Raw genomic sequence first — 16,106 nt, 5'->3', positions numbered from 1 at the left:
TGTCTGCAGGAGATGATGCGTATCCACGCTGCACTTACCTGACAAAGCCCTGATCCCTCAGGCAAAACATTTTCAACTACGCTCTGTTACTGCTGTACAGAGCGGCAGGACTTTTTCCCAGAGAGAAGACAAGCACACAACCTTACACCAGGCCGCTGCTGAATTCTGGATTCTGATTGGTCAGAAGGTGTTGCTTAATTTTAAACAGCGGCTCTGACAGTACTGGAGCTGCAAGTCACAGGTTTATGTTAATGCTCGTGTTCTACAGTAATACCTTATCGTTTCTATAGCAACAGCGTTGTTAATGTTGGAATGCTGCTGTGGTGTAAGAGGAATAAAACACGCAGGGATGTGCTGTACAGTATCCGTAACTCTGCTTCCTCACACCACCCCGTTGTTGTTTATTATGTTATGAGGTTTGTTATGAGTTTCATTTAATTAAACCACCATATTGAATGCGAATTATTTTTTTAAATACTTAGTTACTCAGTATGTCATGAAAAGTCCTGCAAACGTGTCATTATTTCTACAATCGAGATTCAATTAATGAACACGTTTCAAAGCTTATCGGGAACGTTAACCCTTTTTTTAAAAAAAAAAAAAAATCATTAAAATGTCTTCTCATCCTCCAACTGAAGTTTGAAATTAATTAACCTAACAATCTCCGAAAGCAATATGTTTTCTAAAGATCTCCATTAATCACACATCTGTAGTGTCTCTTGAGAACTCCACCATGCTGAACAGTCAAAACCCGGAACAGTTCTGTTTCACGGTTCTGTGTTTCTGATTGGACAGAAGCAGGAACCTTGGTGTCAAATCCCAGGAACAGAAGGTCCAGATGGTGACAAACGTCTAAGAAATGGTACTTGTTTTTAAAAATAAATAAATAAAAAACTTGTTTTTCCATGAGAAGTAGCAAAAAAAAAAAAAAAATAATAATAATTAGAAACAATATGGTTTGAGAGAAAAGATCCTCTAAGTACAGATTTATTTTATGAACATAATCTAACAGTTTAAATATTTAGGCTTGTTATTTATATGTGCACTGTAGGCTTATGCGATATTGACTATCCACTGCTTGTGATTTACCATCACCAAAAACATTTTCTATATAATCCTTTTACAAATCTAATATCTGCATGGGGAGACATTTTGACTGTTGATCTGCGCTTAAAATGTTTAAACACAGCTGACCATCACACCAATATGTGCTTGTTGAGCATCTCATTCCAGATTTATTCCCCCTTCACTGTTATATTAAGCTCCACTCTTCTGGGAAGGCTTTCCACTAGATTTCGGAGCGTGGTTGTGGGGATTTGTGTTCGTTCAGCTATAAGAGCATTAGTGAGGTCAGGTACTGATGTTGGGTGAGGAGATCTGGGGTGCAGTCGGTGTTCAGATTCATCCCAAAGGTGTTCAGTGGGGTTGATGTCAGGGCTCTGTGCAGGACACTGGAGTTCTTCCACTCCCACCTTAACACACCATGTCTTCATGGAGCTCGTTTTGTGCACAAGGGCATCGTCATGCTGGAACAGGTCTGAGCTGTGTAGTTCCAGTGAAGGGGAATAGTAATACTACAGCATACAGAGACATTCTATACCATTCCAACTTTGTGGGAACAGTTTGGAGAAGAACCACATATGGGTGTGATGGTCAGGGGTGCACATACTTTTGGGTGTATGCTGTGCTTCAGCTTGAGAACAGTTCTAGGCAACTGAGGCTTTGAAAACATGTTGACTTTCCTCCAGACGCTTGGGAACAGTGTGAATAACGAGATGTTCTGCAGTTTTCTACCATAAATGAAAAAAATACATAAATAGCACATTCTCTCTCTCTCTCTCTCTCTCTCTCTCTCTCACTTCTGATATCTTTACTGCCTCACTTGCTTCCAGGATTCAGCAGTTACGACCCAGCTGTGATGTCGTCATCTTTCTACGACAACTTGCTTCATTTTGTTCTCATTACGGTAAAAAAAACCCTCCATGTTAAATCTGTTTATAGTGAAATATTTGTTGTTTGTTTGTTAGCAATTCTGGAGCTAATTTGTTGCTTGTTGCTGTATTTTCGTAAATTCGTGTGTTGTGAAGTTAGCATTTTTTGTTTACATTGTCATATGCCTGTGTTTTGGTCCTGTCTCCGTCCCCTGTCTTCTCATTAGTCTGTTACCTAATATGTGCACCTGTTCTGAGTTCAGTCCTTGATCAGTTTAGTCTGATTTTTGTCGAAGCCTTTGTTTCCTTTTCGTTTCCGCGTTTCCGTCTTTCACGGTGATGATGATTGATTACGTTGGTCAGCTTGTCCTCAGAGCCTAAAAACATCAGGATGGTTGTTGGATTCCCCCAAAATAAAATAGCAAAGCTTGCTTTGCTAATCTAATCTGAGAACGACGCTAGTACGAAGCTGTGCATTTAGCATGTAAACCAAAAAGCGGGTTTTCACACTGACTAGCAGATTATTTAAGTTGTGTTTAACTTGTAAGCTTTAGATGCATATCCATTTTGACCACCATTGTTTCTCATCAGAATTAAATAATAAAAAAAACACACACACACTAGCACAACACAAGCTACAACACGAGCAGTCACTACACGCCCACAAGCGAGGCAAGTGACTAGTCTCTTGCTAATGTGGATGTAGTTAGAAGCAGAAAAATAGAGCCTTGAGCGAGGAAGTATGCAGCTGAGAACTTCAATAGTGTGTGTATAATGTCTGCAGTGTGGGTGTATATACGTGTGTGTGTGTGTGTGTGCACACTCTCTGGCTGTGTTTTGGCTAGAGGGTGTATTGAGTTCCCATAGTTTCATTATTACAGAGGCCTTACTCTGTCCCTGGGCTGTAATATGCCATTAATTTCCCTCGTCGGCCATTTCTCAATATTCAAGCGCTCCGGTCCCACCTCAGCGCCCCGATCGGATCACTGTGAAAGCAAAGCGAAGGATCATAAACGTAAATCCGAATCCATATCCAAAGGGATCTCACATTTAAATGTTTGAGTAACTGTACCAAGAGCTTCTCCTTCCATCGGGGTCTCGTCACTGAGCTGTCCTTTGGTAAATGGAGACGTGTTATAGATGTGAGCTAAGCTAAATGCCGTTGGCTATTTAAAAAAATGGGAGCAGCCACTCGATGTCCTGCCCTGACTTCCTGTTTCAGTTGAAATTACGAATAATGCTGTGTGTTTCAAGGCACTTCATGGTCACTTTAAGAGTTGAGGTAATACTGATGTACGTGAGAGTTACGCACTCTGTGCGGAGTTTGTCTTAAACAGAGGCGTGTCTCATTTATGCACAGTTTGCTGTAACAACGATATGTCACGCTGAAATTTATGCTTGTTTCGACTGTAAATTCATTCAAAAGAAAACTATGGAATGCCATCTGAGACGAACATTAAATACATAAAAATGACACTATTCATCAGTTAATAATATCGTCCCTTTCTCACATCTTAATCAGAGGCATGGCTGGTCTCGAGGAGGGAATATTTTATGGATAATCCGCTGAATGAAGTTTCTCTGTGAGCGTAGAAGATCAGATTTGAGTAATTCAACAAATCAAAAGTGAATGAAAGCGTGATAAAATGTCCTATTACGATTTCATGACTTCAGTTTAATATCTTGTGGCTTCTTTAAGTCGTGCTGATGGAGAATGATATAAAAAACAAAACAAAAAAACAAACGGTGTGTGCTGGATCAAGTGCTATTCTATGAATAATGCTGCTGAATAATGAGCGTGGAAGCTATTTTGCTATAAAATCACAATTTTATATTGAATTTATTAGACATAAATGCTCTTTTAGGTGGAGGTGAGCAAGGGTTTGTCTCTCTCGGTCATCGTTCCAGCATCCAGCACACTTAAAAAGGCATGTCATGATGGCTATCATTTTCGGTATTTTGTCAGATTGCACTTGAATGGTAGGTCTATTTGTGTCTTAAACACGTAGTTATGCGGGCACTTTCCAAAAAGACGATCCCAGGTCCAACTGCTTCAATTCTATAAATTGGTGCTTTTATCAAAGTTCCCGGAGAAAACTTTCTCAGCTTTCTTTTCTCTTACTTGAAAATATCACTCTCGCCTAGACAGAAGTGTTCGATTTGATACGCTTGTCTACGCTATTCTTTTTTTTTTTAAGTGGCATTCATTCTCTGTGGTTTTCCGAACATGTTTATGCTTCTTTGCGGTTTCTGTGGGTTTTTTTTTTTATTATTCGAGAGAAAGAAATAAGAGAAGGTATACGAGAAGGCATTATGCTTCCGGGTTGTCCATCTATCCATCTGTACATTCGTGCATTCATCCTTTATTATTTGTCACATATACATTACAGCACAGTGAAATTCTTTTCTTCGCATATCCTAGCTTATTAGGAGGTTGGCGTAGGGCGCAGGGTCAGCTATGATACGGCGCCCCTGGAGCAGAGAGGGTTAAGGACCTTGCTCAAGAGCCCAAAACTGGCAGCTTGGTAGTGCTGGTGCTTTTACCACCGACCTTCTGATCCAGAGTCTCAACCTTTGATCCACCGCTGCCCGAGATGCTCTTTAATGCGATCTCTCAAGAACAGTTAGTTGATGGAGTCATATGGGGTTATCACTTCTTCTTCTTCTTCTTTTCGTGCCGAGGTTCCACTTCAGAGTGGAACCATCGTGGTGGAAGGATTAGCCGCTCAGCAGTATGATACTGAACGTTGCCCAGGGTGCGCCAGGGGAGGCTCCTGGGGAGCGCACACACATTCACACACCCATTATCACTGTGACCAACAGATGAGCAGATTATACTTTGGAATTGATCCAAACAGCTTCAAGGTCACAGGAAGGTCAAAAGACTAAGACCAAAGCGGCATTCAAGTTGTGGGGTTCACATCATTCCTAAAACATACCTTCTGAAGTAGCGCCATACAATTCGTAGTGTGTTAAGTAACTTTTTTTGCCCTTCGGTTTGAGAATGTGTAAATGGTCATGCACGCTTCTCTGTCTTCCCGTCTGGACTGTTCTGATTCTCGGTACGTGGGAGTGTGTCAGTCAGCACCGTCTTGCCTGCAGCGAGTTGAAAATTCACCTCCTGTCTTTCGCTGAAAGGTGGTGCGATATCTCCCCTCCACTCGACTCACTCCACCGGCTTCGTATTAAATACAAAATTGATTTTTAGGTTTTGTTATTGGTTTATAAAGCGTTACATGGCCTGGCACTGCTTTAGACTTCTGATCTCCTCAGTCACAAATCCAGCTCTTGGCCTCAAACCTTTTTCACCCCCTGCAGTTCCCGGTTAATAATTCAGCATGATTGACCTTACTAATAAGATTGTGGAATAGTATATCCTTTTACATTAGCCCTTTGCCCTCGGTGACACTTTAAAACCCCGATATAAAAAAAACTGTGGTTCATGAGTCTACACGAAAGGCCTGCAGTGTGCAGATACACGGTTTAGTGCCGAACATTTTATCGTGCAAGTTTATTTTCATTCGTTTTTATTGAATTACTAAATAAACTTACAAAATACAACAATATCCTTCTTATTCTATGACTTTTGCTGAAGCCCATGGTGCTAATACTGACAATGCCGATGCATTTTCCTGACATTAATCAACAAAAGTTTTTCAATTTTAAGGTTGCCACAAATTGGGTATAATTTTAAAAAGTATAACAAATACAATATAAAAACATTACGATGCTCAACACTTTACTTAAGGGGCAGTGAGCATAAAGCTACATACAGTTGAGGTCGTAAGTTTGCATACCCCTTGCAGAATCTCCAAAATGTTAATATTTTAAAAAAGAATAAATAAATAAATGGGATCATAAAAATTTATGAGATATTAGTTTGTTTTTATTTAGTATCGCCCTGAATGAGCTATTTCACGTAACAGATGTTTACATACTGTAGAGTCCACAAGACGCAATAATAACTGAATGTACACAAATGAACCAGTTCAAAAGTTTACACACCCTTGATTATTAATACCGTGTGTCGTTACCTGGATGATCAACGACTGTGTTTATGTTCTGTGAGAGTTCTTCACGAGTCCCTTGTTTGTCCTGAGCAGTTAATCTGCCCACTGTTCTTCAGAAAAATCCTCCGGGTCCTGCATGTTCTTTACTTTTCCAGCATCTTCTGTATATTTGACTCTTTTCCAACAGCGGCTCTATGATGTCGAGATCCATCTTTTCACACCGAGGACGACCGAGGGACTCGTACACATGTACACTATTACAAAAGGTGCAAACGTTCACTGATGCTCAAGAAGGCAACACAATACAGTAAGAGCCAGGGGGGTGTAAACTTTTAAACGGGATGTTTGGTGTAAATTGTTATTATTTTATCTTCTAGGAAACATGAAAATATCTTGTGCGGTTTACGAAGGGCAGTGCTAAATGAAAGAAGTAAGATCTTTAAACAAAATAATATATATTTTTTTAAAAAAATGATTAACATTTTGCAGATTCTGCAAGTCGGATGTAAACTTATGACCCCGGTTATAACACCTATATTGCCTTTCATGACATTCATAAACATTTATAAAGGCGTATTCTAACAGATAACAGTAACAGTTATACGTATATAAGTTGTTTATGACTTCTGACGTAAACCTACATGAAGATTTTTAAACAGGCTTATGTCCTCAACTGTCATAAAGACTGAAGCCTTAAGGTCTACATATCACCTACATAAGCACCTGATGATCACTGAAATAAACCTGTGTAAACAGTTTTTAGCCCATAATGGGCTATATCACACCTACACAAACACTTAATGACAGCTGACATAAACCTATATAAACATTTACACAGGCTTATTGTAACAGGTGTTAATTGTTGTAAAGATTGAGGTAACACAACTTAGCAGTAGTGTTCACAGAGCTACATTACACCTATGTAAATTCTTTATAACTGTTATAAAGACTGTGGTAACACTTAAGGGCGCCATTCAGATGGTTACATTACCTGTTAATCTACTTAGATAATGTTGATGTAAACCTACAGTGATGGATAAAGGATTCTTTTAACAGTCATCTGTCATAAACACTGAGGTAACACTACGTAAGGGCAGTGTTCATAGGGCACCTACATTACACCTGTCTGAGCCTTTCGTGACAACTGATAAAAAAATTAGAAGTGTTTGTCAGCTTGACAGCTGACGCGTCTTAAAATAAGCCTTTATAAATTCTTTTGTAGGTTTATGTCAGTTATTATGAAGGGCTTATATAGGTGTTATGTCATAAAGGTACCCAACAACCTACATAAAATCTACATCTACATAAACATTTATAAAGGACTTTTAACTGTTATAAAGACTGGGGTAAGACTTTACTTAGGGGCATTACTTACATAGGGCCAGGCCCGGAGAGGCCATCGGGAAAATCGGGAAAATTCCCAATGGGCTGCGCTGCGCATTCATAAAGTGGGCCGGGAGACTCGCCTGCTTTCTCTTCATTTTCACACACACACACACACACACACACACACACAGAGAGAAAATGTATATGTGTTAAGTTACCGTGTGACTGATAGCTAAGCGAATTACACGAGATTGGAATTTAAATCAGCACGTGATCACACCGCGCATTAAAAAGTGGCGTTTTCTGTTGTCAGAGCACGCAGGCTCTATCTCTTTCTCAAACACAAGTGTGTGTACCCAGGTCGTTGCCACGGAGATATATAAACAAAACAAAACTATCATTAAATGCTGTGGCGTGAATTAGCGAGAAGGATAAAATGGAAGGTAAAAAGATGCCAGAATGAGCTGGAAAAGAAATCCTCATGTCTATAGACAATGCGACAGTTATAAAGAAAGCTGTAGAAGCCAGTGTAGTGCTTAGGCGGTTGTTGATGATGTAGAGCTTCGCCATTGTCAGTTCTGAGTGTAAACCAAAATTTGAATGGTAGGTCTTTCTTTCTTTCTTTCGAGATGCATATGAATTTTTCCGTTTAGTTATTGATGACGGCTTGGCAGTTTTCAATGTTGAAGGCAAACATTTTTTTCCCATAATGCTGCAGTTGTATGTTTTGTAGCAGAAATGTTTCATACAATTTATTTCATTATTTTATTTATTAAATTGGTATGGATATAAAACATGATAGTGCATTAAAAGTATATTTCTTACTGCAATACTTCATTTTCGTTTGAATGCAAACCATCGGTTTTTGTTTCTCTGTAATATAACACTTGGACTCTTTGTAGCAAAAAAAACTTAGTAGGCTATATGATTTGTTATTCATATTTCTTGTTGAAACATGTCAGAAATAAATACAACAGGATAGTAAGAACAGATCTGTCACTTCAGTTATCCCGGTTCCACCACGATGGTGGGGGGGGGGGGTTCGGGGGGTGGTCTTGGGCATTAGACCCCCGTGCTGAAAATGGGTCCCACTCCGTCCCTGCATAGGGCTACATTAGACCTACTTAAACACGTGATGACGACTGACATAAACCTACGTAAACATTGATAAAGGCTTATTTTAACAGGCACCGACTAGGTAAAAGCCTGAGGGCTACATTACACCTACATAAGCACTCGACAGGCATATTTGAACAAGATAAGAAGATCATTTACTTAAGAGCAGTGTATATGAGGCCTTCATGACATCTGACATCAATTTAAATACACATTTAAAAGGGATTATATCAGTAGGTGTCAAATAGGCATCAAATGTCTATATATCAGCAGTCAAGAATTTCTAAAGGGTCATGTAGGAGACCCCCCACCATCAACATAAAGCTCTCTGAGTGTCTAGAAAAGTGCTATATAAATGAAAGGAATTATTATTATTATGTAGGTTTATAACAGTTATTATAAAGGGCTTATGTATGTCATGTGGCAAGCTTTAAGATCACAAAGATGTTGCAAACATTCTAGTGTTTAATACAGAGTCATTGCATTTAATCTCTATGTTTAGTTGGTATTTGACCTTGAGTGACTTTGCACAACACACACACACACACACACACACACACACACACACACACACGCACACACTGTCCTTGTCCGAGACTGCTTGATGTGACGGGTGTGTGCTCATTAGCAGGTGACTTTCGGCAGGCGTTACGAGACATTTCACTATGTCGCTGTTATAATGAGGAGCAGTTCAACTGGAGTTCCCCGTCTCAGCCAGCAGCACTTCAATTACCAAAAAAACTTCCTCACATTACACTCACTCGCTCCAGAGGACTTTTTTTGTTCTCTGCACCAGTCAGGGATTTATTTATTTATTTATTTTTGTATTTTTAAAGGAAATCGAGCGAGTGAATGTAAAAGGATTTGTGAATCAAAGTAGCAGTGTATAGGGTGTGTGTGTGTGTGTGTGTGTGTGTGTGTGTGTGTGTGAGGTGGAGCTGAGTGATCAGGAATTCTTTATCGGATCGTTTGAAAGTGTGGAGTCAGACTACATGGGTCACACTCGCTGAAGTTATCACACTCCTGTGAACCACTGAACAGAGAGAAACCAGACACGTGTGTGTGTGTGTGTGTGTGTGTGTGTGTGTTTAAACCTGATGTGGGCATGGCTTAAACCAGAAAGATGTATTTAAAATAAATAAATATAAACCTTATAACTGCATAAACTACATTTCTGAATGAATGAATGGGTGAAGGAATGAATGAATGGATGGATGAATGAATGAATGGATGAATGAATGGATGAATGAATGAATGAATGAATTGATGGATGAATGAATGGATGGATGAATGAATGAATGGATGGATGGATGGATGGATGAATGAATGGATGGATGAATGAATGAATGAATGAATTGATGGATGAATGAATGAATGAATGAATTGATGGATGAATGAATGGATGGATGAATGAATGAATGGATGGATGGATGGATGGATGAACGAATGGATGCATGAATGAATGAATGGATGAATGAATGGATGAATGAATGAATGAATGAATTGATGGATGAATGAATGGATGGATGAATGAATGAATGGATGGATGGATGGATGGATGGATGGATGAATGAATGGATGGATGGATGGATGGATGGATGGATGAATGAATGGATGGATGGATGGATGGATGAATGAATGGATGGATGAATGAATGAATGGATGAATGAATGAATGGATGAATGGATGGATGAATGAATGGATGGATGGATGGATGGATGAATGAATGGATGGATGAATGAATGAATGGATGAATGAATGAATGAATTGATGGATGAATGAATGGATGGATGAATGAATGAATGGATGGATGGATGGATGGATGGATGGATGAATGAATGGATGGATGGATGGATGGATGAATGGATGGATGGATGGATGGATGGATGAATTGACCCAGCTGCAGGAAATGAATCCAACATGCTGTGTTTTCCTGCTTGTTTGGTTTACCTCCTGCAGTCCGATCTATTTGTTTATTCATCCGTCCATCCTTCTGCATGAATTTTGTTTGAATTTTTGTTGGTCTAGATAACACGTTTGCCAACTCTTATAAGAATATACAAAGTTGTGAAAAATTTGACATTATTACCAAAAATAAATAAATAAATAAAAAAAACTAACCATGTAGCGAATTAACTGGGTAGTTAGTAGTTTCATGACGTCAACCCAAATCCATGGGGGAAAAAAAAAAAAAACTATTTACATTTAAACTGTTTAATCATAAATACAAGGTAATAAACATAACATTTTTATTTAAATGCTGTAGAATGGTTTTGTTCAGCAAAACGATCGGTTCTGACCAAGTATGAATAAAATGAGTTGTTTTTATCCATCACAAGATTTGCTGGTGTTTATTAAATCAGTGCTGCTGGATGCTCAATTTTCTCTCTGTTTCTGGCACACACACACACACACACACACACACACACACACATGTGCCAAACCATCCACTCTGGCCTAAATTAATTCCTAATCATGAATCAGTGAAATTGAATCATCAGGCTAACTCCGTTTGTGCATCGAATCCAGTGAAAAATGTCACGGAGGCCTCACGGAACGGCGACAGGGTTTTTCATCTTGCTAATGAAGCCAGGAGGCCGAGCGAAGACTGGAATGTCCTCAAAACGGAATGTAGATTAATTTAGAAAAGAAAATGATTTGATTGCGGGAAAAGCTGGCACAGATAAGTTATCACCTGTTCTGTTCCGTGGCATGGCTGATTCACACTCTGGGCTGAATCTAATTCAGACAAAATTCTCATTTCCATCAACGCAACGTTTTTATGAATAATATTTGGAATTGTATAAAGTACCTGTACCCTTAGACCTGTCTATTTTTATTATGTTATTTTATATTTCCTTGTGGGTTTTATGCTTGTGCAAAAAAAAAAAAAAAATGAATAATAATAATAATCACGTATTCTCTCAGCTTCGGATTTGTTCCTCCGCATTCCTCTGCATGGATTAGATGCCTGCTCTCTTACGTCTGTACATGAGACTCTGGCAAACCAATCCATAAACTGTTTCCTTAGCTGCCAATTAGCATGAGGGGAATGTTTATTCATGTACGGCTCAGGCAATTACAACATATTTTGACAGCTTTCCATATGAAGCTATTTACACTGGACGCGTTTCATCTGAACAACGCTGCCGGGCGAATCGCCACGTCGGTGAGTGGGAACGCTGGCCAAGCTGAACGCGCGGAAGTTTGGAGATGGTTATCACACAAAGCTGAGAAGAAAAGACGCAGAAGAAGAGCGAGGGACACGGCGACAGATACGTACAACACCATGATGGTACTGAGACACGGATGGGAAAACGACTCACTTACTAATTAATTCACCGATTCAACTCTAAATCGACTCACCTGCAGGGAGTGAATCAGAAAGAATGAAAGAAAGAAACATGAGACAAAAGAAATGAATGAACTGAACTGACTGCAGGAAGTGAACCAAACATGCCATATGTTTTTGTTTTCTTTCCTTCCTTCTTTCTTTCTTTCTTTGTGAACGGATGAATGAATGAATGAACACAATTGCAGGAACTGAACCATACAAATCATGTGCACTTTCTTTCTTCGTTTCTTTCTTTCTTTCTTTATGAAAGGATGAATGAATGAATTATTGAATAAACCCCACTGCAGGAACAGAACCATATAAATCATGTGGACTTTCTTTCTTTCATTCATTCTTTATGAATGAATGAATGAATCACATTGTAGGAACTGAACCATACAAAACGTTTACTTTCTTTCTTTCTTTCTTTCCTTCTTTCCTTCTTTCTTTATGAATGGATGAATGAATGAATAAACCTGAATGCACGAACTGAACCATACAAATCATGTGCACATTCTTTCTTTCTTTTTTTCCTTCTTTCCTTCTTTCTTTCTTTCATTCTTTATGAATGGATGAATACATAATTGAATGAAGCAATGAATGAACGAACCCCATTGCAGGAACTGAACCATACTGTCACGGTCTCCCTTTTAGACAGAGATACAGCCTGCAGCGTGCTTGGAGTGCCGGAGGGCTCGCGTGTGCACGAGCCAGGTGTGCGAGTGCTCAGCGAGTGCTCAGCGGGCGCACGCTCTTCGAATGTTGATAACTGAGACATTGTTAACTATGGACACGTGCGTTTGTTTTGTTTCTGTTCTGTCTCCTCCCTGTTTTATTGGTTGTTGTATGAGGGTGTGGCTTCATTGTTTTCAGCTGTCAGCACTTAACGCTGATTATGCTCAGGATATATACCCCTCGCCTCACAGTACACTTCACAGAGTATTACAGTTAGATAGTAGATAGTTAATGTTACGTACCTCGATAGATTAATTTACTTTAAAGTTAGATTAGTTCTCTTACACCACGCTGGTGTTTTCCACTCCCAGTTCCCTGTCATAGCTTCATGTTTCATGTTTTGTGTTTTGACCTCGTTTCCAATGACCGTGACTTTGATTCCTGCCTAGCCCTGTATATGCCTGTTTGCCCCATCGCCCGACCCATTGCCTGTTTCTGACTACGTCTCTATTTTACGATTTGGATTTATCTGCATGTCTCTCTTCAATAAAACTCTTAACTGCGATTGCATCCGTCCTAAACGTCATTCCGTGAGACATACAAGTCATGTGCACTTTCTTACATTCCTTTTTTCTTTCATGCTTTATGAAAGAAAGAAAGAAAAAAAGAGAGAATGAATGAATTAACCCCATTGTAGGAAATGAACCATACAAACCATGTATTTTCTTTCTTTGTTTCTTTCTTTATGAATGAATGAATGAATGAATGGATTAATGAATGAATGAACGAATGAATAAACCCAAATGCACAAACTGAACCATACAAATCATGTGCACTTTCTTTCTTTCTGAATGAATGAATGAATGAACCACATTGTAGGAACTGAACCATACAAAACATGTACTTTCTTTCTTTCTTTATGAACGAATGAGTGGATGCATGAATGAATAAACCCGAATACATGAACTGAACCATATTTCTTTCTTTCAGAAAACTCACATTCATTCTAATCACATCACACCTGCATCAAATTCACAGCACTCACAACCACAGCATAAAGAGACTGTTTGAACACAATGACTTGGCGAAGTATTGCGCGTTATCACCGTACCAAGCGTTTGTACCCTGTTCCTCGTTTTGATTCATGTCCTTTCATCTTGTTTCCTGTTTCTCATCCTCAATTCTCGCCTTGCCCAGTTTATGCCTGTTTGTTGATCGCCTGACCCATTGCCTGTTTTTGACCACGCTATTGTCTTATGATTTGGATTTGTCTACCTGTCTCTCTTTATTAAAAGCTCTTATCTGCACTTGCATCCGTCCCGACCTTCATTATGTGGAAAACATGACATGGAGATTTGTAGAAACTAAACAAAGGATGCTTTATTCTTGTTTTAGCGCTCAGTTATATTTATATAATTATTTTGTATATTTATTGAATCCATGCTCAGGTGATTTTTTTTTTTATGATTTCTATGCACACGTTGCACAGATTCGTTTCTGTCACCGTATTTCTGATGAATCAATGACAGACTTTTACAAGTTTTAAGTTTTCAGTCCTACACAAATCTCAAACAATGTTTTAGATTCACTGTTTTATCAGAAATTAGCGACTCTGAATCAAGTTCACAGTCTCGTGACTCAACCCTTGCTTTCGGTTTCACCTCAGGGGACCTTTAGCTCCTGCTATGCTACCGTGTCGTATTTAGGGTGCTCAGTAATAACTTTGACACAGACAGTGATTTTTTTTTTGAGCAGTGAGAGGAAATTCACAATCTGGTCACAGCTGAGGTAAACAATCTCCAGATACAGGCAGCTCTCTCTCTCTCTCTTTCTCTCTCTCTCTCTCTCTCTCTCGTATCACACATCCTGTTTTGATTTTAAAGATTGTGCTAAAGACCTCTCAGTGTTGTAATATATGTACCGTATATTTCACTGGTTCACGCTGAATTTCATTATAAAGCTTTTTTTCTAAATGCACTCAGGCTAAACACCACAATTTGTCTGAGACGCTTATAATTTACATTTCATTTGTAAAGAATTCCATCATGAAGAACCGTGTACTTATCCGTTTCCTGACTATGCGGTTCTATAATTTCAGTTGGTATAATTTGCTTATTTAGAGTAAAGTGTCTGCTTTTCACACTGGCACGGCTATAATTGGTGATGTATGTTTTAAAACTCTGTACAATGGCCAAGTATGATTTTCTTCATTAAAAAAGAAAGAAAGAAAAAAAAGCCTGTTCATTTTCATCCCGTGTTTTACTTAACAAAACTGAGAGGAAGACACCCAAAATCATGAGCCACAAATCAACAATTATTAGGTCAGGGTACGTATTACTGGTCAGACTGGTTTCAACAGGTCAGGGTACTTCTTACTGGTCAGACTGGTTCTAACAGATCAGGGTACTTCTTACTGGTCAGACCGGTTCTAACAGGTCAGGGTACTTATTACTGGTCAGACTGGTTCTAAAGGTCAGGGTACTTCTTACTGGTCAGACTGGTTCTAACAGATCAGGGTACTTCTTACTGGTCAGACTGGTTCTAAAGGTCAGGGTACTTCTTACTGGTCAGACCGGTTCTAACAGGTCAGGGTACTTATTACTGGTCAGACTGGTTCTAAAGGTCAGGGTACTTCTTACTGGTCAGACTGGTTCTAACAGATCAGGGTACTTCTTACTGGTCAGACTGGTTCTAAAGGTCAGGGTACTTCTTACTGGTCAGACTGGTTCTAACAGATCAGGGTACTTCTTACTGGTCAGACCGGTTCTAACAGGTCAGGGTACTTATTACTGGTCAGACTGGTTCCAACAGGTCAGGGTACTTCTTACTGGTCAGACTGGTTCTAACAGGTCAGGGTACTTATTACTTGTCAGACTGGTTCTAACAGCTCAGGGTACGTATTACTGGTCAGGCTGGTTCTAACTGGACAGGATACTTCTTACTGGTCAGACTTATTCTAACAGATCAGGGTATTTATTACTGGTCAGAATGGTTCTAAATAGTAAGGATACTTATTACTGGTCAGACTGGTTCTAACTGGTCAGGTTTGATGTCTGTAGAAGGGTTGGTTTGAATGTGCAGGCAGGTGCTATCTGGGATGTAAACAAATCTAACACCAGCCAGACAAGAAAACCATCTTAGTCTGATCTTAGCTGGAATGTTAACTTGTCAAAATATGTGATATCTGTAGAGATAACTAACATGGTAAATATATATATATATATATATATATATATATATATATATATATATATATATATATATATATATATATATATATAATGCATCCGGAAAGTATTGCATCCGAAAATGCATCCGGAAACAAAAACAGCACATGTACATAAGTATTCACAGCCTTTGCCATGACACTCAAAATTGAGCTCAGGTGCATCCTGTTTCCACTGATCATCCTTGAGATGTTTCTACAACTGGATTGGAGTCCACCTGTGGTAAATTCAGATGATTGGACATGATTTGGAAAGGCACACACCTGTCTATATAAGGTCCCACAGTTAACAATGCATGTCAGAGCACAAACCAAGCCATGAAGTCCAAGGAATTGTCTGTAGACCTCCGAGACAGGATTGTATGGAGGCACAGATCTGGGGAAGGGTACAGACACATTTCTGCAGTATTGAAGGTCCCAATGAGCACAGTGGCCTCCATCATCCGTAAATGGAAGAAGTCTGGAACCAGCAGGACTCTTCCTAGAGC

At 39.2% G+C, this 16,106-nt stretch overlaps 1 long non-coding RNA gene across 2 annotated transcripts; it reads right to left on the bottom strand.

The window, feature by feature from the left end:
• Nucleotides 1–600: 600 nt before the first annotated feature.
• Nucleotides 601–7,628, bottom strand: LOC128621781 (uncharacterized). Of its 2 annotated transcripts, XR_008388315.1 has the most exons (3): nucleotides 7,317–7,628; nucleotides 3,004–3,040; nucleotides 601–2,917 (listed from the first exon to the last, which is right to left on the bottom strand). It is a non-coding gene; the product is annotated as an uncharacterized LOC128621781 (long non-coding RNA). The 2 variants fall into 2 exon arrangements; XR_008388314.1 differs by lacking the exons at nucleotides 601–2,917; nucleotides 3,004–3,040 and adding an exon at nucleotides 4,256–5,109.
• Nucleotides 7,629–16,106: the final 8,478 nt, after the last annotated feature.

The sequence above is a fragment of the Ictalurus furcatus genome, chromosome 17, assembly GCF_023375685.1.
Source record: "Ictalurus furcatus strain D&B chromosome 17, Billie_1.0, whole genome shotgun sequence".
Classification (NCBI taxonomy): domain Eukaryota; kingdom Metazoa; phylum Chordata; class Actinopteri; order Siluriformes; family Ictaluridae; genus Ictalurus; species Ictalurus furcatus.
The sequence above is the reverse complement of the archived record's forward strand: the minus strand, read 5'-3'. Positions and strand labels throughout refer to the sequence as shown.